This window comes from Ursus arctos, unplaced genomic scaffold, assembly GCF_023065955.2.
Source record: "Ursus arctos isolate Adak ecotype North America unplaced genomic scaffold, UrsArc2.0 scaffold_9, whole genome shotgun sequence".
Classification (NCBI taxonomy): domain Eukaryota; kingdom Metazoa; phylum Chordata; class Mammalia; order Carnivora; family Ursidae; genus Ursus; species Ursus arctos.
This window is the reverse complement of record NW_026623111.1, coordinates 49,462,389-49,488,332: the sequence shown is the minus strand read 5'-3', so window position 1 is coordinate 49,488,332 and position 25,944 is coordinate 49,462,389. Positions and strand designations below refer to the sequence as shown.

Below are 25,944 nucleotides of genomic sequence, written 5' to 3'. Positions count from 1 at the left end.
ATTCAAATCTGTAGAGAATTCTGTGCCATAAGTTCAGTATTCTATCAAAATAACTATATCTCTATAATTCTAAGTTCATTACAGAAATCATTGCAATTTAGAAAGGAGAACAACAAGAAAATACCAGACCCTTCTATAGTCTTAAAAGTAATGTTATTGACTTGAGCAAACTATATCAAAAACCAGGTTGAGAGGATCATAGATAAATATTAGTTGTTATGAGATAAAAATTAACTAGGAATATTAAATTGCTCTCTCTGTGATTTTATAAAATCTGTTAACATTGAGTAAATCCATAGATATATTTTGGAGATTTCCATCAAGTCAATTAGAAACTTTCCCTTCAGTCAGGCCTCTTAACAGAGTTTTGAAATTTAACAGCAAGAGAGGAAAAGTATGTAGAGCCAGTTGCCAGTAATTTTGTGATATATCCTGGAAAATTGTTTTTATTGTGCCAAACCTTAAGGGCAATGTGTTCAGCTCTACTTAATACTATCAACAACTGAAGAGACTCTCTGAAAATAGGAAGAGACTCTCATCGTCTCTTCTGTCCCCCACTACTTCACCTCCATCATGTATCCATGCAGATCTCAGTGAGATTCCTCTTATCATCATTCCTCTGACCACTTAGGTCCACCAGCTCTCCTTGCTATTTACATGTTACCCTTATGCTTAAAGTAATTTTTCTTCTGTTCCAGCATTGGTAAACCTGTGAAGCTAGGATCTGTCATCATAAATGCAGAGTAAACTGCCTTTACCTAGAATATTGCTTTATCCTTAGAGCTTTTTCTTAAAATTGAAATGATATCCTCTGCTTCAAATTGCACAAGTGTTTCTAAAAGTTTTAGTTACTCCTTGGTGTTTGGTCTGTGGTCTAAAGGTTTCTACCTCTGATATCACAATATAACTCTCAACTACCCCTCCATCCAACCATGTATCCATTGATCAATCATTGATCCATTCATTCATCCATCTACCTATTATTTTAACAATATTTATTGACCATCTACTGAATGTTAGGTTCCTGGTGCAGGGACTACGTAATTACACAAAGCAGATAAAGTTTTTGCCATCATAGTCTCACATTCAGGTAGGGTAAGGAATAAATAAATATATTATGCAAGAAACAAGTGTTGGTGAAGATTTGGAGAAAAAGGACCCCTCTTGCACTGTTGGTGGGGATTCAAACTTGTTCAGCCACTGACGAAAACAGTATAGCGATTCCTCAAAAATTTAAAAATAGAATTATCCTACAATCCAGCAATTACACTACTAGGTATTTACCCAAGGAATACAAAAACTCTAATTCAAAGGGATACATGCACCCCTATGTTTATAGCAGCATTATTTATAATAGCCAAATTATGAAAGCAGCCCATGTGTCCAACAACAGTAGAATAGATAAAGAAGATTATTCTGTCATAAAAAGAATGAAATCCTGCCATTTGCAATGACATGAATGGAGCTAGAAAGTATCATGCTAAGTGAAATAAGTCAGTCAGAGAAAGACAAATACCATATGATTTCACTCAAATGTGGAATTTAAGAAGCAAAACAAATGAGCATAGGGAAAAAAAGAAAGAGAAGAAAATCAAAAAAACAAAATCTTAGCTACAGAGAACAAACTGATGGATACCAGAGGGAAGGTGGGTGGGAAGATGGGTGAAATGGGTGATGGGGATTAAGGAGTGCATTTGCGATGAGCACTGGGTGATGTATTGTTGAATCACTATATTGTACACCTGAAACTAATATAACACTGTATGTCAACTATACTGGAATTAAAATAAAATTAACAAAAAAGAATTAAAAAATGTGTGCCATGTAATTATGTGATGCCTGCTGATAGGGATAAGGAATCTTAGGTGTGTCTGACTATTTCATAGAGGGCAATCAGGCAGACCCTCTATGAAAAGGTCACATTGGAGCAAGTTAACAAAAAGAAGTATAGGAGTGAGCACCTGTGGTGGCATCAGGATGGTTTCAGAGAGACAAAGGGGCAAGTGCAGAGGCCTTGAAATAGTAATCTTTTTGGTGTTTTCCATGCCCAGAAAAGAAGCAAATATTACTGAAGAGAATAACCAATGGAAAAAAAGGTTGAAAATGAAGTCAGAGAACCGGATATGTGGTAGGGAGAAGACTACACATAGCTTTTTAAAGAATTATAAATACTTTGATTTATACTCTGAATAAAATAGGAAGCTATTGTACTTTGTAAAGACTGTTAACATGATTTTATTTTGTTTTTAAAAGATCTCTGACTGCTATGTAGAGACCGCATGTTGGAAAGAGAGAGAACAGTTAAGAGAATATTAAAATAATCCAGGTGATAGATTACTCCAGTTTGCACCAGAACAAAAAGGGTGATTGGATTGTGTGTGTATCGGTGTGTGTGTGTGTGTGTGTGTGTGTGTGTTTGCAAATTATGTGAAGGAAAAATATTTTTGGTATTAAGATGATTTGAACGTAGGGTAAAAGAAGGGGATCAAAAATAGTTCCAATTTTTGTGAGTGTATTTGTGTGTGTCTTTATGCATATGAATGTGTGTGGCACAGTATCTAGTTAATGTGTGTCCACCAACTGAAGTGTCAGAGTGTGAGAGAATAGTTTTACTGAAAGGATGTTTTTTGTCCTGGATTAAAGTTTGAGGTAACTTCTAAATGTAGATATCATGTTTGCAGTTTGACACACAAATCTGGGTTTAAAGGTAGAGTCTTGTGTGAAGATGAAAAGTTTGAAATCCTTAGCATGTTAATGATATTCGCAGACACGAAACTCAAAAACACTCAGTATTGAGTACAAATAAAAAAGAGAATGACTCCTCTAAGATGTAGAGGCCTACATCTTAGAAATTGGGTAAGAATTTACAGAAGGAACTGAGTAGAAGTCACACATATTACAAGAGAACCAAAATGAATAGTGTCCCAGAATTCACATGAAGAAAGTTTCTCAAGAAGGAGGGTATGATGAACTTTATCAAATACTCCTGACAGTTCCAGTAAGATGAAAGCTAAAGGTTTTGCATTAGTTTTGGCAAAATAGAAGCAACTTGTGACCTTGACAAGAAGTTTCTTTAAACTAGCAGGCAGGATGGTCTGACTAGAATAATTTCAGGTAATAATTGGAGGTGAAGAAATGGAGATAGTGCGTGTGAAGATGTTTATTTGTTTGGATTTCAAGGGGAGATGAGAAATGAGGTAGTTGCTTAAGGGAAAAGCAAGATCAAGAAAATATATATTTTTTTCTCTTGGTATGCAGGAGATGTTATAGTGCCCTTTACTATTATACTTCTGGCATTTGTTTGTTCAATCAGAATGATGGTTAAGAGGAAGAATATAATTCCTAGAACAATGTCATTGGTGGCAAGAAGGGATGAAATTGAATTTACAAAGAAGGTTGTCATATAAGTGTTTACCCATCCTAACAATTCTTAAAGCAATTTACGTGGAAGCAAATTTATTTATGTATAAAAAGAATGTGTGGAATGTCTTTTTTAATTGCTCCTATTTTCACTGAAAAATAAATAGCATGTTTATCAATAGAGTTTAGGGGCAGAAGAACACTATTTGGAGGTTTGAAGAGATAAGAGAATTTGTGAAAAAGGCACCTAGGAAAGTGGGAAAGTGGAGTAGAAAAATGAGGTAGACAAATTGGGAAACACATAGAACTTACTAAGTATTTTTGTTTTTGAATATAAAGTGAGTGTAACCAGTGCAGTTTTCTGAGGTTTTCAAACATATCCACCCACCTAGAATTGGGTACAAAGTAGATAATACTTTGGAGTTAACCAGAGTAGGGATTATGACTTGTAATTGACCATTGTGTAGGCTAAACTGAATGGACTTTGTTACACTTTTATATTAAAAATGAATATGAGATTATTTTTACTGGAGAAAATGTAATTTCTTTTTCCCTATGTTTGAATCCATAATAGCTGAGAAAGAGAGAAGAGAGAGAGAGAGAGAGGTGGGAGGATTTCTCTTCCCTTTGTTACCATTCTTACCTTGTATTATTTTAAGGTCTGATGGAAGCAAAATCACTTTTTTCCCCTAACTGACTGCATTTAGGGCTAATTTTCCTAATCTCATTGATGCAATTTAAGGTCAATCCCATGGCTTTTTTTTTTTTTTTACCTTTTTTTAAAAGATTTTATTTATTTATTTGAGAGAGAGAGCACAAGATGGCGGGGGGGGGGGCGGGGAGGGAGGTGGAGCAGCATCCCCACTGAGAAGGGAGCCTGATGTGGGACTCGATCTCAGGAGCCCGGGATCATGACCTAAGCTGAAGGCAGACGCTTAACCCACTCAGCCACCCAGGCACCCCCTTCTTTTCAATTTATTTAGTAAAATTCTCCAATCTCTTTTAGTTAAAAATAAATCCATTGTATTGATTAAAATATATACCTATTTGTAATGATTAATTTTATGTGTCAACTTTGTTAGGCCATGACACCCAGGTATTTGGTCAAACACCAAACACAAAACTGTATTTTAAGTATACCAAAATTAAAGTAAAACTAAAAAACCAGTCTAGATGTTTCATTAGGGTATTTTTTAGATAAGATTAACATTTGAATCAATAGATTTTGATTAAAAACAGAACTATAATCCAGCAATTACGCTATTATGTATTTACCCAAAGAATACAAAAATACTAATTCAAAGGGATACAAGCGCCCTGGTGTTTATAGCAGCATTGCCTACAATAGCCAAGATATGGAAACAGCCCATGCGTCCATTGACTGATGAATGGATAAAGGTGTGTGTGTGTATATATATATATATATGGTACATATACACACATACATACACAATGGAATATTATTCAGTCATAAAAAATTAAATCTTGCCATTTGCTATGATGTAGATGGAGATAGAGAGTATTATGCTAAGGGAAATAAGTCAGACAGAGAAAGACAAAAACCATATGATTTCACACAAACGTGGAATTTAAGAAACAAAATGAATGAGCAAGGGGAGAAAAATGAGAGCTAGGGGCAAACCAAAAAATAGTCTCTTAACTACAGAAAACAAACTGATGGTTACCAGAGGGGAGGTGAGTGGGGGGTATGTCTAATAGGTGATGGGGATTAAGGGTCACACTTGCATTGAGCACAAGGTTTCGTATGGAATTGCTGAATCACTGTATTGTACACCTGAAACTAATGTTTAATTACACTGTATATTAATCAACTGGAATTTATTTATTTTTTAAAATATTTATTCTTTTTAAAAAAGCTTTTATTCACTTATTTGAGAGGGAGAGAGAGAGAGAAGAGGAGGAGAAGGAGAGGGACAAGCAGACTCCAGGCTGAGTGCAAAGCTAGACATGGGGCTTGATCCCAGGACCCTGAGATCATGACCTGACCTGAAATTAAAAGTAGGATGCTTAACCAACTGAGCCACCCAGGCACCCCAATCAACAGGAATTTAAGTACAAACTTAAAAAAAAAATTGAATCAGTAGACTGAGTGAAGCCCACTACCTTCCATTATATGAGTGGGCCTCATCCAATCAGTTGAAGGTTTTAATACAAAAAAAATAAAATTCCCCGGAGGAAGAGGAACCTTTACCAGCAAACTGCCTTTGGACTCAAACTGCAGTTCTTCCTTGGGTATCCAGCCTGCTGGCTTCGCCTGCAGAATGTAAACTTGCCGGCCTCTATAATCACAGGAGGAAATGTTTTAAAATCTCTCTCTCTATTTTATAGTTAGATGACAGATGATAAACACTTAGATACATAGATATATAGATCATTGATATATATACATAAATACACACACACACACACACACACACACTCTATTAGTCTGATTCTCTAGAGAAACCGGATTAATAATAGGCACATTCTGAATTACATGGAGATAAACTTATATTCTCCCTCTGCCTTAGCATGCTCCATTTTAGACTTCTGAAGTGGTGGTAATTGATTCTCTAATTTTCCCCAGTCTAATGCTTCTTTGCCTCACAATCTCTTCAACTTGCTAAACCTGGTTAATGATCCTTCCAATGTTGGAGAAGCAGCCAGGGCAGTCCCAGTTGACTAGTACTGTAATGATCTGTCACTGACATTCTCTAAGTTCTAGGTAATCAGACTCTGTCTTTCATGGAATGCTTTGTAGACTTTTCAAACTGTCCTTTGCAGGGGACCCCTCACCTGTGTCTCACTTAAGAGAAGATATATTTCCACCAGACGGCCACTTAAAATTCCTCGCCTAACTCTCTTGATAGGGTCCATGCCTCCTTAGGCAGCCAACTGAGAAAGATGTAAAAATAGCTGCCCCCCAGCTTTTTTCTTACTCCTGAGAGACAGCCCTAAGCCTTCCTTGCCCCAACATACTCTCGGAGCTGTCCTCAGGAAGGTGCCTCTCCAGGTTCTGTCCTTCATTAAGTCCTCCTGAAAATTACCCTTCGAGCTCTGTGAGCAGACTCCAGCCCACAAATACCAAACTCTGCTCTTTTCATAAAGCCCTTTTGGCTAAACTTAATGCAAGATTGCAAATAATTCTTTCCCTTTTTCCATTGTGAGAGAAGAGTATGGATTGCAGAGTTGTGATACTCACCAAGGAAATTCTAGTATCCAATTTATTGAGGTTTTAATTTAAATCATTTTTTTATATCCACCATCCGAAATGGACACCAGTATTATTTATGTGACAGAGAGACAGCCAGTGAGAGAGGGAACACAGCAGGGGGAGTGGGAGAGGAAGAAGCAGGCTCCTAGCGGAGGAGCCTGATGTGGGACTCGATCCCGGTACGCCAGGATCACGCCCTGAGCCGAAGGCAGACGCTTTAACGACTGCGCTACCCAGGCGCCCCCGGACACCAGTATTATAAAACGTAACCATTAAACCTAAGTGAAGCAAATGTTTTCTTTTCATAATTTCTGTTTTCCTTTGTGTATCTTCGGAATTATAAATTGCAACTCTAATGTTATAATATGTAATTCTAAACATAAATATAAATACGTATCTGATCCTTTCTATTCCAAATAAGAATGTTAATTCCAAGGTTTTGCTGTTTATGTTGTTTTGTTCTGTTTGTGTTTATCTCCACTTTTAAATTTGTTCATTTCTCGAATAGGGCTATTCTCCTTTATTCCTTTAGGGTTTAATTACATTTTCATTAACTACTGGAACAAAAGTACATAAATACATAATAAACAAACACAGAATTGAACAATTGTCTGAGGACCCTGGAAGTTTATCCTGATGATCTGAAGCAGGGATGAACTCAGAGAAGTGACTTCATAGCCACTCACACTGGGAGAATCAAATTGGGACTTGAGCACGAGAAAGTTTGCATACAAACTGAATTTTTAGCCATTATGGGAAGTAGAGATTGAGTTTCTGTTGGAAACTGAAATATGTGTTTCTCTTTTTGACGGTTAGAATATATTTTTTCCTTTTTCAGAAGCTTTCCTAAGAATTTTGAAAAGACGTTGTAAGAAGGGATTTTTGTACCCACATTCACTGAAGCCTATTTTTCTTATTGCTGTGCTAAGACTTTATAGAAACTAATTCTCAGTTGGAAAAAAATCACTAAAATATGTATTATAAACATGATCATTTTTTAAAATGCAGTTAGTGCCTCTCACAGCCTATGTTTTTTATGAGAATGTAGCCGGATGACTTATCTTGTGAATTTCCCCAGAAGCTAGTCTGTTTGTCAAGAAGTAGCAGGAGGGCAAGGAATTAAATTTTTATTAGTGCTATTGTACAAGCTTATGTGAAAAACATATACAAAATACATGTGTATTGATTTATTTTGCTTAAATTTAAACCAAAATGTAAAATTTTAAGAAAGATGCAGAAATTTAGTTTAGTGTTGTATTTCCCTTAATTTATTTGAATTTTTAATTTTATACTACAGAACTAGACATTTAGAAATAATAGAAATGATGGCATTTTATTTCATTAATAATATTTAGATAAAAGGGAGCTTTTATAGAAGAAATATTAAAATTTGAGATATGTTTTGATAGTTTGCTTTAGCTAAACTTATGACTAATTTCAAGGTATTTAAAGGGTTCTTTATGCAAAGACTTATTTGTGGTAATGATTTAGTATGCACATTTAGTGGATATCAATTATAATATACATATATTACTAAAGCTGCAAAAAAGATAAAATGATTCAATTCGGAGGAAATAAGGGCTACAACATATTCTCATCAAATTGTTAAATCATGATTTTTTTTTCTGGATAATTTCTTCTGACAACATGCTTGGTGCTAATCTCGATTTCCATTTTCTGTCCTATTTTCTTTGATCCAACAACTTTATGGAACACTCCTTCTTCCAATGGGATAAGTTTAGTCTGTACAGGAAGCTTGTAGAGTCAGAGAACAGAGAAGTTGTGTTGTAGACAAAATATAAGGATAAGTAAAACTTTGTGGGAGGTGAAACTCTCTAGTGGTGCTCAAATAAAGCAGATGTATAATCAACTGAACCTCGAATACACTCTAAGAAGTTCATATTCAATTATTATTAAAATTAAATCTTCATCAGATTACTGATTTTTATTGAAACATTCAGTATTTTATACATTTTTATTGAATTTTCTCTGTGCTAGACACTGCATTAAGCGTTTGTAGGATTCAAAAACCAAAGTGGATATTATTTCACAAAATTTTGTTATGACTCATCTATTGGAGAATCCATACTGGGGTACTGCCTAGGACACATAACATGTATAATACACTATGTGTTAGAGACACTATAAATTCATAGTGATAGCATTGTAATAATTACTGGATTACTGAGTTATAGATAATTTCTGAATCCAAAAGATATTTTATAACCATGTGGTCTTTTTAAACAATTGGTAGAAAATGTCCCTTCTTTAAGATTTTTGAACTTGGAGACCAAAGGTTTTTTGGTTTTATGTGTTCCTCATAGTGGCTAAAGCTCAGCAGATACTGGTTGCCTGGTTTTCTATAACATATAGAAAGTTAATGTGTAGAAAGAGAGGAAAATGAATTGGAGCTACAGAAAAATATAGAGATCGCAAGTAGATAGAAAAACCCAAACCCAAACACACTCTCTAGCCCTAAGTTATCAAATTCCCAGCTGTGAGTTTGCTCAACCAGACACTTTTTGCTCAACTCCCCTTTATATTTCATGAAGTAGCCCTGTGTCCCAACCGTAAATCTCCCTCACCCACCCTTTTTTGTTTCACATGGTTAAAGTTGATTTCAGTCACTTCCAATTAAAGTAGTACTTATCAATACAGGACATAATATTTTTTTATACTAAGAAGAAATATTTTGTGAAAACAGAATGACATACTCTGATCTGCAGGAACCCTATCACTCAATTCCAATTTCAGCCCAGTTTTTACATACATGTGCCATTTTTCTCAAAATAAGAATTCAGAATGAATGAGTTGTAACTGAAAACATAGTGGAATGCATTCAAATAATCTAAACAAAATAGCCTACTAAAAGAAAAGACCTAATTCTCACACACTTCAGTTATGTTTGCGATAAAAAAGAATATAAGTGACACAGACAAAAATCTTGAGAATTGGCTTTTAAATATTATATATTGTAGGTTTTTAAATATCTTTTAGGATGACTTGTGTATTTATTAATAATATGGTTATAAGACTACTGTGAATAATTATCTTGAGTCATTATATATTCACATTGCTACACTCCCACTCCCATTTGCCCCATGTTTTCAAAGTTGTTGGCAATATTAATATTTTAACTACTGTTTTGTTTTGCTTTTTTAAAGATTTATTTATTTACTTTAAAGAAAGAGAGAGTGCACATGAGCGGGGGGAGGGGAAGAAGGAGAAGGAGACAAGCAGACTCTGCATTGAGTGGGGATCCCCACGTGGGACTCAAAATCAAGAGTCAGAGGCTTAACTGACTGAGCCACCCAGGTGCCCCTTGTTTTGCTTTTAATAAGGAAAAATCAAACTGTCCAGCCTCGAGCCTTATGCCATCTCACTAGCTACATTCTCTTTCTCTGTCTCTTTCTCAGGGATAACCCAATTCTCTTTTTGTGCTATGATTAATCATTTAGTGAAGATCTCATTGTCAGTTCCGAGTGGCTTCACAAAATATTTCTTCCCAGTATATGCAGTACTCTCATCAAGAGGAATTCTAATGAATAACACTACCCTTGCACCATTAAAGTATTTATCAGATAACAATATGCAAGAACATTTGAGCCTAGTGGGGTATTGTGGTCAATACCAGTCAGGGTTATTGGTTGCAAGCAATAGAATTAACTCTGGTTGATATAAGCAAGAAGTAGAATATTTCAAAGGTATGGGAATGTGAATGGGTCACTAAAAGGCTGGAGAAGTAGTTTTTAAATAGGGCCTCATCTAGCACATCTGTGGAAGTTAATAATTAAAAATAGTCAGTCAGTGCATTTCACCCCCTCCTGTATATCACCATTGCCAGTAGATACAGCTGTCCTTGCTAGATACCTCTTGAGTATTACAATTTACTCTTTCTTTCCAATTGAGTCACTCAATCAAGAACCTAAGTCGTTGGCAGGAGAGACTAGGCTATCTATCAATGTCCTGTCTGGGGGGGGGGGGGGAACAGGAAATTGGGGAATAATGTCCAAGGGGAATAATAGAAAATTCCCACAACTTGTTAGCAGATTAAAATGTCCTATGGGCAAGAAATGACAAATGCTGGATCCCTATTTACTACAAAAATTAAAGACATGGACAGCAAGTAATAATAAAGAATAAAATAAGAAGCAGGAAGAATCTTACAGTATTTTTGCTCAAGTATTTTTAATTAAGTTTGTTTAAAATCCATCTGATTTGTTCTAATTAAAGAGTATATTAAATCAATTTAAGATGCACTTTATTCATGAAATGTACAGCAATTAAAAATAGCAATATTAGTATTCAGGAGTATGAAAGAAAATAGTTGTACTGCACTGGTCAGGAATGCATAAACTAGGAAAAACCATACTGGAAAGTTATTTGATAATAAATAGAAAAACATATAAAATATACATATCTTTTGATGGAGCATTTCATGTTAAGGCCTTATAATTACATGAGTAGAGATATGCACTATGCTTACCAATAAATATGATCTCCTGAGAGTCTTTGCCCCACTCTTAACACTCTCCTTCCGCAATCTTGATTGTTCATGACCAGCCTGCCAGCAATTCCTATTTCCTCTTGTTCCAGAATTTGAACACAACGTACAATTCCCACTGTTGCCTCCCCAGTAGAAGTCCATCGATTTTGGCCTTGAGCATTGAAGCAATCTCCTAACTAAACTAATCTCACGGCTTCTCTGTCCACATATTACTCTATCCTTAACTAGATAGCCAAAATAACACTAATTCAGATCATGCTACTCCTTTTTCTTCTTAAAGAATTCCCAAAAGACTTATAGCTTCTTCCCCAGTAAAAGGAAATTCTAAGTATTGACCTTAAAATTCAACATGACCTGACCCTCTGCTACCTCCTAATGTCATTCCCAACTGTCCTTTCATGTCTACTTCAATCCAGCACTTTGGCCTCATACCCATGGTATGCTGCTGCTTTGGGACTTTGTACTTGCTGTTCTCTTTCTGGAATGTTCTGCCAGATACCCATGTGACTGGTTTTTGATTCATGTCTTCATCAAAATAGTTTCTCAGAGAAGCCTTTCCTGATCATTGTAATATTTCACAGAGCAAATCCTGATAATCTGTATATGCTTTTCTCAGTATTTAACACAATACAAAATATTATATTTATACTATTCTATATCATTTAGTATTGGTTCTCACCAAGTAAGATTGCAGATTCTGTTAAGGGTAAAGATTTCTGCCTATTTTTATCACTAGTATTTCCTAATAACAAAGCATAAGAATAGAAAGTTGGAAATAAATCTCTAACAGATAGATAATTGATTTTGATACATCATACAATGAAGTCACTAAAATATTATTGTACAAGAATACTTATTAACTTAGGAAATAATTTATTAAATAATTTTGTATTAAATTGTTTATGATAAACTTTTTAAAATTTCACTAAAGTATAAGTAGTTGCATATACTGAAATGTTAGCAGTGATCATTTTTTGGAGTCGTGTTTAAAAGTGTTTTTTGAACTTTTCATTGCAAAATGAACCTAAATGCTAACTTAATGTAAAAAACACACATTGTTTTCAAAGAAAGTTAATTCTAAGGTGAATATTTGAGGAGAAAATGACCAAGACTTATACGTAACTGAATGACACCAATTCTCACAATCTGTTAGCCCAGTTGACTTCCAAAAATGCTAAATAAAAAGACATCCACATCCAGATATAGCTCAGGGAAACTCCAGAACCAAGATAAAAAGAGGATCTTTAGTGTTATATTTCCCTGATGACTACTGATGTTAAGCATCTTTTTGTGTGTCTGTTAGCCATTTGTATTACTTTTTTTGGGGGAAAAGTGTCTATTCATAAGTCTTCTGTCCACTTTTATCAGGCTGTTTGGGTTTTTTTTTCTTAGTTTTGAGTTGTATATGTTATTTTTATATATTAGATATTAACCCCTTATTGGATATATCATTTGCAAATATCTTCTCCCATTCAGTAGATTGCCTTTTTGTTTTGTTGATGGTTTCCTTTGCTGTGCAAAAGCTTTTTATTTTGATGGAGTCCCAATGGTTTAATTTTGCTTTTGTCTTTCTTGCCTGGGGAGCCATATCTAAGAAAAAGTTGCTATTATTGATGTCAGAGAAATTACTGCCTATATTTTCTTCTAGGATTTTTTATCATTTCAGATCTCACATTTAGGTCTTTAATCCATTTTGAGTTTATTTTTGTGCATGGTGTTAGGAAGTGGTCCAGTTTCATTCTTTTGTTCCATTGACCCACGTGTCTGCTTTCGTGCCAGGACAAACTTTGGTCACTATGGCTTTGTAGTAGATCTTGAAATCTGGGGTTATGATACCTCTAGCTTTGTTTTTCTCTCTCAAGATTTTTTTTGGCTATCTGGGGTCTTTTGTGGTTCCATATAAATGCTGGGGCTTTTTGTTTTAGTTCTGTGAAAATTGTGGGTGTATTTGGATAGGGATTACATTGAATGTATAGATTGCAATCTCTGGATCTAATTTGAACTTTGATCCAATTAATAAACTGTTAGCAAAAAAGATGATCTTAGGGCATTTGGGGGAAATTTTATACCCTGACTAGCTTTTCTGATGTTAGTAAGGAACTATTGTGGAATTATTAAGACATGTTATGAAGGAATTATTGTGAATTATTTAGATGACAAAGGTATTTTAAAAATATTTCTAAAGGATATTTAACTTTTGGTCATGGATATAAAATATTTATGTACGAAATGACATGATGTTTGGGATTAACTGGAAAACAGAAGATGAAAGGGGAAATGGATGAGAAGTGGATGGAGGTGACACAAGACAGCTAAATCAATAAATATTGAATCCAAGTGATGAGTGCATGTGGATGCTGCTTTTCTATACATTTAATTTTTCTAATAAAATGTTTTTTAATATTAAAAAAGGGGGATCTTTAGAGCATCCTGAAAAAAAAAAAGAAGAGGAGGTGATAGATCAGTTATAGAAAAATGAAAAAAACATTGTTAATATCTTAACAGTAACAACAGAAACATAAACAACAAAATAGCATCTTCAAGTAATTGAATATTGACTGCACAGCTAACTAAAAAATAGGAGAAAATATTTCCAGATATACAGTAGCAGACTAGGTTTGTTCCAGCAAAGTATCTCTGTAGAAAATTGAAGAATGAACTTGAGGAAAGGAGAAAATTGATTCCAAGAAATCTGAGAAAAAATCATGATCAAAGGAAACAAAGTGTTTGAAAAATCTAAACAATTTATAGCAATACTGAATAATAATACCAAATTGTGGCATAAGTAACACAATATAAAATAAGCATACTAGAGAACAATAGAATGAATGTTAAGAATTTAATCAGACAAAATAATCTAAAGTTCATTATATTGCTTCAGAACTGAGAAAATCTATCAAATAGCATTCACATTTTTAAGTTTAATATGAGCGCTAAATTTTTTTTTAAAGAGTTTATTTATTTATTTGACAGAGAGAGAGAGCACAGGCAGGGCGACCAGCAGGCAGAGGGAGAGGAGAAGCAGGCTTCCTGCTGAGCAAGAAGCCCAATGCAGGGCTCCATCCCAGGACCCTTGGATCATGACCTGAGCAGAAGGCAGATGCTTAGCTGACTGAACCACCCAGGTGCACCATGAGTGCTAAATTTTTAATCCACTAATGAATATAAAAAGTGTGAAATTCCCAAAGGAAAAGGAATAAGGAGAAAGAAAATAGTGTAACAAAAAACAAAGGATGCAATACAAACCAATTCAAGAAAGTGGCTAAAGGCAGAATAGGAGAGAAAATTATAAAAAGAATAGAAATTAATCCATATTCATCATATTAACATATGAAAAATATGTGATCAATGTAAATAGTCTAAATTCTCCAGTTCAAGAAAAATATTATCAGAGCTGTTTTTAAAATTCAGATTCGAGGGGCGCCTGGGTGGCTCAGTTAGTTAAGCGTTTGCCTTTGGCTCAGGTCATGATCCGGGGGTCCTGGGATGGAGTCCTGCATCAGGCTCCTCTCTCAGTGGGGAGTCTGCGTCTCCCTCTGCCTCTCCCTCCCAACTCATGCACACTCTCTCTCTAGCTCTCGCACGCGCAGGCGCGCGCAGAAATAAATAAAATCTTTTTAAAAACCAAATAAAATTCAGATTTGAGATTTCTTCTTCAAAATAAGTATAATCTGTAAAAGGCTAATTCTTACATTGATAACAATCAGGAAAATAATTTAAAATATAAAAACCATTCATTTTTAGGCATTGGATATTTGTAAAATGAATAGGAGGAAGAGAAGGCATACATTTTCAATAATTGTAGAAACTCTTGGAGTTTAACTGATGACTTTAGTTTATTTATTTCATGGAAGTTTGTCCAATTCTTGCCTTGGCCAAGAATGTAAAAGGTTGATTTAGGTCTAGGGAGAGGACTACCACTGATAAAAAGAAACCAAGAGAAATTTGGCGGTCTCATGGGACTGCAGTGACAAATGTGGATTCTTGACAGAATTTGGACACCAAATCCTGAACAACTAGTGGGTCAAAGAAGATATCAAAAGAGAAATTATATATATATATATATAGAGAGAGAGAGAGAGAGAGAGAGAGAAAGAGAGAGAGAGAGACAAACAAAAATGAAAACACATTAAAACACACCAAAACTAATGGAATATAGCTAAAGTAGTTCCGAGTAGTCTATAGTAGTAAATGTCTACAAAGAAAAAAAAAAGACCAAAAAAAAAAACCCCAAAAACAAAGATTTTCAATAAACAACCTTACTTTATAAGTCAAGGAACTGAAAAATGGAGAATAAACTCAACCCAAAGAGCAAAAATAAATGCAATAGATACTAGAAAATAATAGAATGATCAACAAAACTAAGAGCTGTTTTTTTTGAAAAGATAAACAAAATTGACAAGTTTTAAGCTAGACTAAGAAAAAAAAGAAAAAACTCAAATAAATAAAATCAGAAATGAAAGAAGAGACATTACAACTTATACTACAGAAATGCCAAGGTTAAGGAAAAACTATTATGAACAATCATACACCAACAAATTGGATAATCTAGAAGAAAGAGACAAATTTTAGAAACATACAACCTACCAGACTGGACCATGAAGAAATATAGAATTTGAATAGATCAATAATAAATAAAGAGACTAAGGCAATACTAAAAAGTTTCCCAACAAAGAAAAGTCCAGGACCAGATGGTGAATTCTACTAAATCTTTAAAAAAGGAATTAATGCTAATCCTTCTCAAACCCTTCCGAAGAAGTAAATAAGAAGGAACATTTCCAAAGTTATTTTATAAGGCCAGCATTATTCTGATACCAAAGCCAGGTAAGGTCAACAGGAAAAGAAAACTGCAGGCCAGTATCCCTGATGTGTATAGATGCAGAAATGCTCAGCCTGGCATGGGATTCTGGTGCCTCCAGACGCTTTGTACTGTTCCAAATCCTAGTCTTTGTTCTTAGTGGTCCCAGGAGACGATGGTGTGCCAAGTCTAGTCAGTGCGTGCTCAAAGGCAGGGAAATTCCCACATGCCCGTTCAGACCTCCAGAGGACAACTAATTGCCTGCCCGGTCAGCTCCCAGATACGGGCTAATTGGAAACCTTTCTCTCGGCAGTTGTGAAAGTTGGGATGTCAGATATGCAGTCTAGTTTCTCTCAGGGAGAAACCAGGCGCTGGGTGTTTTTCCCTAGTCGCCCTGTGCTGAGCCGGGGGGGACAGCCACTTGTGCATTCATATAAAATTGCCTCTTTGTGCCGTGTGTCCTGTGGGATCCAAAAATGCAGAGTTCCCAGAGCCATGTGGTGTAGGGGGTGGTCCCCTGGGTGGCAGCCTTACAGGTTGTGCACGTGCTCCTTCTAGGGAAAGCTGGCAACTCTTTTATTGTTGGAGTGAGCTGGGAGGAGAAGATGGGAGACAAAGTATCTATATAAGCCCATTCAGGCTCCTAGGGGATCCCAGTCAGCTCCCAGATACAGGCTAATTAGAAGCCTGACTGTCAGGCAGCAGCTGGGAAAATATACAGTCAAAGCCCACCCAGGGAGAAACTGGGAGCCTTGACTTTTCTGCCTGCTCCTTCTGCACCGGTGCTGCCGGAGGGTTCTGTTTAACACAGTCTCTTTGTTTAACACGGTCCCCAGGGGACTTGCAAACACAAAGCCTCATCCAGCTCTGAGAGCTATGTGATTTGGTAGCCAGTCCCTTGGCTGGCAGTCATGAAAGGTGAGGAGCTAAACGTGTAGTCCAAACCCTTAGCTGGACCAGAAGCTGGGAGCTGGGGTTTCCTTCCTGATTATAAGGCTCCGCACCAGGGCTGGGGTTTAAGGTAAGAGTATGTCTCACCTTTTCCAACCCATGTTAATGTGAACATTTTTTCAGTCGCACCAGGTAGGAAAACACTCAACTATTTTTTTTTTCTCTCAAATGGAATTGATTCATGTACAGCTGTTTACTCAGGGTGTCCGTGAGAAAAGGGAAAGTCAGGAGTTTCTTATCCCACCTTCTTGCTGATGTCTTTCTCACCATTTCTTTTTAAAAATGAGTTCCAAGGGGTGCCTGCACGGTTCAGTGGATTAGGCCTCTGATTCTTGATTTCAGCTCAGGTCATGATCTCAGGACTGTGGGATCAAGCCCTGTGTCGGTCTCTGTGCTCAGGGCAGAGTCTGCTTGTCCCTCTCCCTCTGCTCCTCCCTCCACTTCTGCACGATCTCTCTCTCTCTGTCTCTCGTAAATAAATAAATAAATAAAAATAACTAACTAAATAACTAACTAAATAAAACATTTTTAAAAAATGAATTACAAATCCTAACCAGCAAAATAAAAAGAAAAGCACAGGACTCAAAGTATTATTATTTGCAGGCAATTCAGATAAATACATGAATCATAGGAAAACTATTAAAATGAATAAAAATATTATTTTCTCCAAATTTGAATCACAATCGAGTTCCTCAAGGAACTTAAAGCATAATTCAAAAATTAATATAAAATAGAAAGGAGCCAAACATATACAAGATACTCCAGCAGAGCAATCAAATGACAGGATTTGTCCTAGTTTATATCATAGCTACTTGGAAGGTTATAGTGAAATAAATACTATAGCAACGGTGCAGGAATGGACAGCTTACCTACCCACAGAATCAGATCACTACTTATTTATATGGAAAATTCATATCGATAGTACTGGTACTGCAGGTTATTAGGTCAATAGTGGGTTATTAAGTGAATGGTGGTGATCCATTCATTATACATGTGGGGGAAAATGAGCCATTCATTATAACATAAAAATAAATTCTTAATGAATTACAAAGATATATTCAGAAGGCAAAATTTGAAAACCTTCAAATAAAATATAGAAGACAAGCTTTATTAGCTCAGCAAACGAAAAGTTTTAAAGATCCATAGTGATTAGGCAAAGAAAAAAACTGATAAATTAGACAACCTCAAAATTTAGAAACTAAGAAGAATGAGATATGACAAGTAAAAAGTCTGGTGAATATATTAACAATAGACACAATCAATAAAAGATTTAAACACAGAAACTGTGAAGACCCTCTGCAAATTATTTAAGGGAGCAAACAATTCATTAGAAAATGTAAACAAAAGTCTTGAGGTGATTTTAAGAAAAAAGGAAAAATATATCATAAAAAAATACCTTAGAACATCCACAATCTCATGAATAATCTTGGAAATGAAAATTCAGATAGTAGTGAAAAACCATTCTCCACACAATAGATTGGGGGAAAGATGTAAATGTCAATATCAAAAGCAGAAAGAAGTTGCGGAGCAATGGAAATTTCAGACATTTCTGCTGAATGTTTAAGTGTATGCAACAGCCCTGGAAAGCAATCTTCATCTTCCAGCGCAAGTGAACATGCCTGTACTTACAGCACAGCCATTGTACTTCTGGGTGTTAAACACATAGTGAAATACTTTCACGTGTGTACCACAGTGGTGTACAAGCATTTGTGTTGCAAAGTTTTTGTAAAAGAAAAAAAATTGAAAACAAAACCCCCAAACTCTGCAAATATGTAATACAGATATTAAGTGTCAAATCACAAACAGGGGTGCCTAGGTGGCTCAGTCAGTTAAGAGGCCAGCTGTTGATTTCAGCTCAGGTGATGATCTCAGGGTCTCTAGATCGAGCCCCACATTGGACTCTGCTCTCAGTGTGGAATCTGCTTAAAGATTCTCTCTCTCTCTCTCCCTCAGCCCCTCCCCATACTCGTGCACACACACTCTCTCATTCTCTCTAAAGTAAATAAATAAATCTTTTAAAATATCAGAAATTTTAGTACATACAAAAAAGTGGAATGTCATATCTAATAATTTGTGACCATTTTCTTCTATTGGAATCATTCCTGACAACATACATGAATATACCTAAATCTTAAAAATTGAATGTTTGAAAGAACAGAAGCTGCTTATAAATATTGAAAAGTGGTCTCCAGAGGCACCTGGGTGGCTCAGTCAGTTAAGCATTGGACTCTTGGTTTCAGCTCAGGTCGTGATCTCAGGGTCATGAGACTGACTGAGCCCGGCATCTGGCTCTGTGTTTAACGTGGAGTCTGCCTGGGTTTCTCTCTTCCTCTGTGCACCCCCTCCCCCAACTCTCTCTCTTTCTCCTTCTCTTTCTCTAAAATAAATAAATAAATCTTGGGGGGAGAAAAAGAAAAGCAATTGAAAAGTGGTCTCCGAAACCCAACAGAATATATTATTTAGAGATAAATAATCTGAGATTCAGGGAAAGGTTAACTGAGGAGAAAGCAAGATCCTTTTGCAGGAGGTCATAAAGAGAACTTTAAATGTTATTTTTTTAATGCCATATCATGAAACTTGAGTTTTTGCTTTATTAATACACTTTAAACTTTAAAGATATGTCATATGTGGTATTTTGTATTCATAATATATTTCAAAAATAAAATGATTAAAACCTACATATATAATCATATGTTTAAATATGTATATTTCCTCATATCTACATGATACTCACTATATCTACATAAACATGGACAACCACAGATTGGAACCTATTAGGGTTAAATTCTTAACATATATCTTCCATCACACACAGCCACCTCCATTTTGCTTATAAATATTTTCATTTCTCATCTTCTACTGCAAATGTTGGGGGTTGAAATACAGGTGGTCATTAAATTTTCCTCAAAAGATATGGGGTCAAGCCCAGTTGTGCCCCCTTTATAACTTTGCAAATGGCCTAACTATCCTGTTTTGTAGTATTAAATTGTATTTAATGAAGATAAAACTTAGGACACATGATTGTTCTTGAGTTATAAGATTATTGGTAAGTATATAAAATGGCATTACAAAAAATGTGGCAATTTTATTTGCTGTTTGTGTTCCTACATTGGGGCACATCAGAATACCTATCTATGTATCTATCTATGTTTTTCTGAAGTGCATTTTGAACTTTTGTTAACATACTTTGAAGAAAGAAAAGAACTATTTCCTTCCTTCTATATTAAAAGCAAGCATTATCTCAGGGCGCCTGAGTGGCTCAGTCAATTAAGCATCTGCCTTCAGCTAAGGTGACGGTCCCAGAGCCCTGGGATCTATGCTGCATTGAGCTCCCTGCTCAGCAGGGAGCCTGCTTCTCCCTCTCCCTCTGTCTGCGGCTCCTCCTGCTTGTGCTCTCTCTTTGTCAAATAAATAAATAAAATCTTAAAAAAAAAAAAGCAAGCATTATCTCATACCATATGACTTAGTCATTTGCTAAATTAACGGTGACACAATCAAAATAACACAATGTGCTGGAAGGTTTTCCACACGATGGAACTTTCAAAGTGCAACATGACCTAGCACAGACAGTTGAAGATTATAACTAATGATAGCCAGATCATTTATTAAAAATGTCAGTTTATTTGTTGCAGGTTGGTATTAGATCTTCAATTAAAGTATAAAATTATTAAGTATTTAATTATTTTTAAAGTGTGTAAATACTAAGAAAACTATAAAAACATGTATTTCAATTTTTAAAAATATATACAGTAGAATATACAATGTACATTTGAATGTATAGTTGAATATGAGAATTAAACAATATTTTTCAAGTGAACTTAATTTTTTTCTTTATCAAATTTTAACCAGCAGAACAACATCCTAAGACATAAACAGGTCTTTCCTGAACTCCCTTCAAACACAGAACTTATGAATCTAGGAAAAGCAACATAAATGGAGATTATCTGCTCTAGTAATCTAAATAGAATAACTTTAAAAATTAGCCATACTTTATAAAGTTGAAATTATAAGTAGTGCAGAATGAAGATATGATTCTGAGCAGCTTGCATATATGATGAATATGTTGTTTTACTGATGTAAAACTTCAACACTTTATGTAACATAATACTGGCATCTACCATAAAGCCACTAGAAGTGAGCATATAAGGGATAGTAATGTTAAAGAGAAAATTCCAGATCTCAACTTTCTGAAGCAGCCATTAGCACTAGGTTTTAACACCCCAAAATATATTGTCATTCTGCAAAATGTAAACATTCTTTATTTTAGTGTTAGGGGAATAGTTTCATGACCCATGTGTTTCTTACTGTATCAGATAGAATATTTATTATCCATTCTGTATCAAATCTATATATTTCATGTCAACATTCTATTTAATATTATTCTTTATCACAGTAACTAGATTAGTAGACCATTTCGTTTTGCCAATTCAGTAAGCATCAACACAGAGAAAATAAATACCAAAGAATGACGGGTTGATTTTCATAAGAGAAAAATGAGTATTTTGAAATTTGATGAAAGTACTGCCATATAATTATGTTGTGGATTAGGGAAAAAATGAGAAGCTGTCAGTATAATGCATTAAATAAAATATGCATAACTTAGTTAAAAGAACTATTTCATAATTACTTATAAAACTTTTTTAAAGAGTTGTGACATATAAGCATTTCTTTTAGTTAAATTGTTGTTGGCTACATTAGGTAGTCAGTATTTGTTCTCAAAACTGAGGTGGTTTACATCCATGCTGTTTTTTCACTTAATTTTACGGAAATTCAAGATATCTATTTAGATTGACAGCCAAGGAATATTGGCTCTTCTCTATTATCCTCTTGCCTAATGTAGTCGGCCTGAGAAAACAGGAAAAAAAATCCTAAAAACTTTTTTTTGTTTTTTTTGAGAGAGACAGAGAGAGAGAGCAAGCGAGCATGTGCGTGCCTGTGCATGGGGATGGGCAGCAGAGAGAGAGGGAGAAAACCTTAAGCAGGCTCCATGTCTAGCATGGAGCCCCAGCATGGAGCCCCGTATGGGGCTTGGTCTCACCACCTTGAGATCATGACCTGAGAGGAAATCAAGAGTCCGTCGCTTAACCGACTGAACCACCCAGGTGCCCCTCCTAGAAACACTTTAAAGAAGAGTCAGAGGTGTGAAAGAAATCATGTCTAGTCTAAAAGTTTTGTCTATTCTCCCCTCTACATCAAGAAAAACTTATTATATATAAACATATATAAATATGTATATAAATATATATATATATTTGATTCTGATAGATACAAAACAGCTTTCTCTTAAGATTACTTTCAAGAACAATAATCTATAGCACATTTAAATTGCTTGCCTCATATTTAATTTGTTCAAGATACATTCCATAAATATTTCTTATAAACCTACCATGTTGCTGGCAATTATTCTTGGTGTCGAGGATATAAGTTAAACAAAATAGACTAATTCCTACTCTGTGGAGCTTATATTCTAATGGAGAAAGGATAAAAACAAAGAATTGCATACTTAATGTGTCAAATGGTGATGTGCGTTCAGAAGAATTAAAGGTGGATAAGACCCAGACTTGTGGCCAGTAGGGATGGAGTGATAGGAATGTCCTCTCTGAAATGGTGATATTTAAGCAGAGACCCGAAAAAAAAAGTTTTTAAGTACTCCTGCAAATATCTTCTACAATTAGGGGAAACACAGCACTTCTTTTTATGACATTTTTTCATAGTTCCTGGTATCCTGTATAAGGTAGTTGGTGCAATGTGAACTTTATAATAATTTTATGGTAATTATTCATTTCTATAATTTATTGAGTGCCCTTTATGTGTAGACTGCACTAAACTATAAATGATGTAATGTCATAACAGTGAAAGCCATTGTACTAAAGACGAGCCAAAGAAAACTACTAACACATTTACCAGGAGGTCAAGAGTTGGAAGATGTCGCAGATTCCTGGAAAAGTCCAGATTGCTATTATTATTATTATTATTATTATTATTATTATTATTGTATCTAATCTCATGGCAAATGAGGAATCATTTTAAATTAAAGATTTGTACCCTAATATACTAACCATTCATCTCTTTCAAGTGTTACATAGCATAACCTCATTTATAACAAAAATACTTATTTTTAAATAGCTACAAGCTTAAAAAATAGTAACAATGATAATACAAAGAACACCTGTAACCCAGATTTGCCATTTTTTGACTTGTGTGTATATACTATATTTTCCTAAACTATTTGAAAGTTAGTTAAAACGTCATGGTCCTTTCCCCCTAAATAATTCAACGTTTATTTCCTAAGTACGCTCTCTTTCATAATTATGATAAAATTACCTAACTTAGCACATTAAATCTTTATACAATAATGTTATTTCATATATAATCCATTGTTTCTTCAATTATCTCAAATTCATCTTTTTTTTTAAGTATAATTGACACACTACCCTGTTAGTTTCAGGGAAACATCATATTGTTTCCATATTTTTGTACATTATGAAATGATTCTCATGATAATTCTAGTTAAGATGTCACCATACAAGGCTGTTATGATATTACTGACTAATTCCTTATGCTGTTACATATACATTACATCTCCATGACATATAACTGAAAGTTTCTACCTGATCCCACCTCAACTCAAGAATTAAATATTAATTATTGTTCATGTTTCTTGAGTCTTTCTTCATTTGGAGGAGTTATTTACTCATTGTCTTAATTGTAACTTTTGGAGAATTTAGTACAGATGTCTTGTTTTATTTTTATCTGATATTTTCTTATGATTAGAGTGAGCAACTATTTTTGGGAGGAATAGTACAGAATCAATATTATGTTCTTCTTAGTACCTTATATCAGGGGACACAAAATTACAGCTTATTGCATTTTTGTTTATGTTGTAGTAATAGATCACTTATGGTGATGGCTACCAAGTTTCTTCAGTGAAACATTACATTTTCCTTTGTATTTAGTGATTACTTTATGGGGAGATATTTAAAACTATGTAAATATCCTGTTTCATTGTCCATTGAAAAATTTTTGCCTGAAAAAATTTTGTGATGGTAACAAAGTGGTGTATTTGTAATTCTATTATACCTTATTAGTTGGTATTCAACTGTAAAGAATTCCCATTGTTGGGACACCTGGGTGGCTCAGTTGGTTAAACGTCTGTCTTCCACTCAGGTCATGATCCCAGTGTCCTGGGATCAAGCCCCATGTTGGGGCTTGCTTCTCCCTCTGCCTCTACCTCTGGCTCTCCCCCGCTCATGATTTCTCTCTGTCTCTCAAATAAATAAATAAACAAAATCTTTAAAAAAAATACAGACTTGCCATTGTTCACTATTATGTGATTATATAGACCACCAGAAGATACATTAGCCTGGATTTTATATCTTCCTGATAAGTGATTCCTCTTAATTCATCCAGTGTCACTCCATTCTACCAGTGGAGACAGTATGGCAGAGTTAAAGTATGGCTGTTTTTGACTGGATCATCCCTTCCTAATATAATCAAAGGAATATTCTGGCCCACATACATTCCCACCCAATAATGATATTGACTGTACTTATTAACATAAAACTATATTTATACATCTTTTTATACTGTCTTTAGCATATTTTCATTTCCATTTATTAATTTATTCATTAAACTTTATTGAATACCTGTCATTTTTACACACTAGATGCTATGCTCTATTATTTCAAAAATAGATTAAGATAAATTCTGAAACTTTAAGAAAATGCAATTCTTTTATGAAATTGCATATTATACTAAATCAGAAGACAGAATAAAATGACTATTCAGCACAGTGCAGTTTAATTTTCTTATATAGCAAACATAATGGCCCTTTACTGGTCTGCTTCAGTCCTTAAAAAATTATGTAACTCTAGGTATCATTATGGCTCAATTAAAACCCAGAATAGCTGTGATGTAGGAATGCCAGTCAAGCAACTCATGGGGCAAACTTAGAGTGAAAAAAAGCCAGAAGAGTGTGAGCCTATGTATTTGTCAGGGCACGTTATGTTTACCATTTCATTAAGAGTAAGCCCGCCAAAGAACAGCGCCAATTGCTCTAAATCATCACACACACACACACACACACACACACACACACATTCATTTGTACAAACAAACATACTCACAGATAGATGATATTGTATGTGAAGGATCGCTAGGTTTTGAAAGTGTGTCGTTGAAAAATGTGTGTGTCGAACATTTTGCAGTCACAATTATATTTTAAGCATTGAACGTAAAGATAAATAATAGGCCCCTATATATATATGCTTAGCTCTGTATATGTATGTGTGTGGTCATGAAAAGTGATGCCAGGAAGTGATTAGGAACTTAGACTGGTTTGTGACCACTTTTTGACTATCGCTTTGGTCAAGATACTTAAATTCTATACGTCAGTTTCTGCATTTAGAATAAACGCCGTCCTATAGAGTTGCTATGTGGATAAGCATGGAGTACACTGCCTGGATCATAATAAGCCTGACATGAGCTTTGGCTGTTACTCTCTGAATACCAAGGACTTCAGCATAGACATCTTTTCTTTTTCTAAGTAGATTTAAACTATGTAAGTCTTGTGGTATAAGATGTATCAAAATGAAAACAATATGGCAACGCCAGAGAATCGTAAAACAAGATACTTCAAATATTGATAGTCAATCTCTCTGCTTCCAGCTGAAAATTCACTTTGAACATCTCAGGCCTTATTACTTAAATTTATTTAAATATGCATTTAAAAACTTGAATAATAATAATAATATTGTTAAACTTTAAATTATGAGGATGGTAAATACCGTCACTCTGTATGCTTCATTCTCATTTCTCTGACGTATTTTACGTTTTCTTGAAGATCTATGAAAGCAAAGAAATTCACCTGCTTCAATCCTACCACCTGAATGAAAAAATCAGCTACATGTAATAAAAAATTAACAAACTGAGTTCTTGATTCTCAAACTCAACCTTAGATTTTTGTTTGACCATGATTTCCCCACAACTTACCAAAGTAGAGGGGGAAAAAAGTTCATAGGAAGTATTGAATTTTGTTTCTCTTATTTCTTTTTCAGGTTCTTTTTGAATGTTATGATTAAGAAGCTTTATAGTTCACACCACTCCTGACAACAA

The 25,944-nt window shown here is 34.9% G+C and overlaps 1 long non-coding RNA gene across 1 annotated transcript in view; it reads right to left on the bottom strand.

Annotated features, from left to right (window-relative positions):
- Positions 1-11,515, bottom strand: part of LOC130543258 (uncharacterized) — a 34,074-nt gene extending 22,559 nt beyond the window's left edge. The window contains exons 1-2 of the long non-coding RNA XR_008958470.1: positions 11,061-11,515; positions 5,573-5,660 (exon numbers count right to left, since the gene is read on the bottom strand). This is a non-coding gene — a long non-coding RNA (uncharacterized LOC130543258). The remainder of the gene's footprint in view (positions 1-5,572; positions 5,661-11,060) is intronic.
- Positions 11,516-25,944: the final 14,429 nt, after the last annotated feature.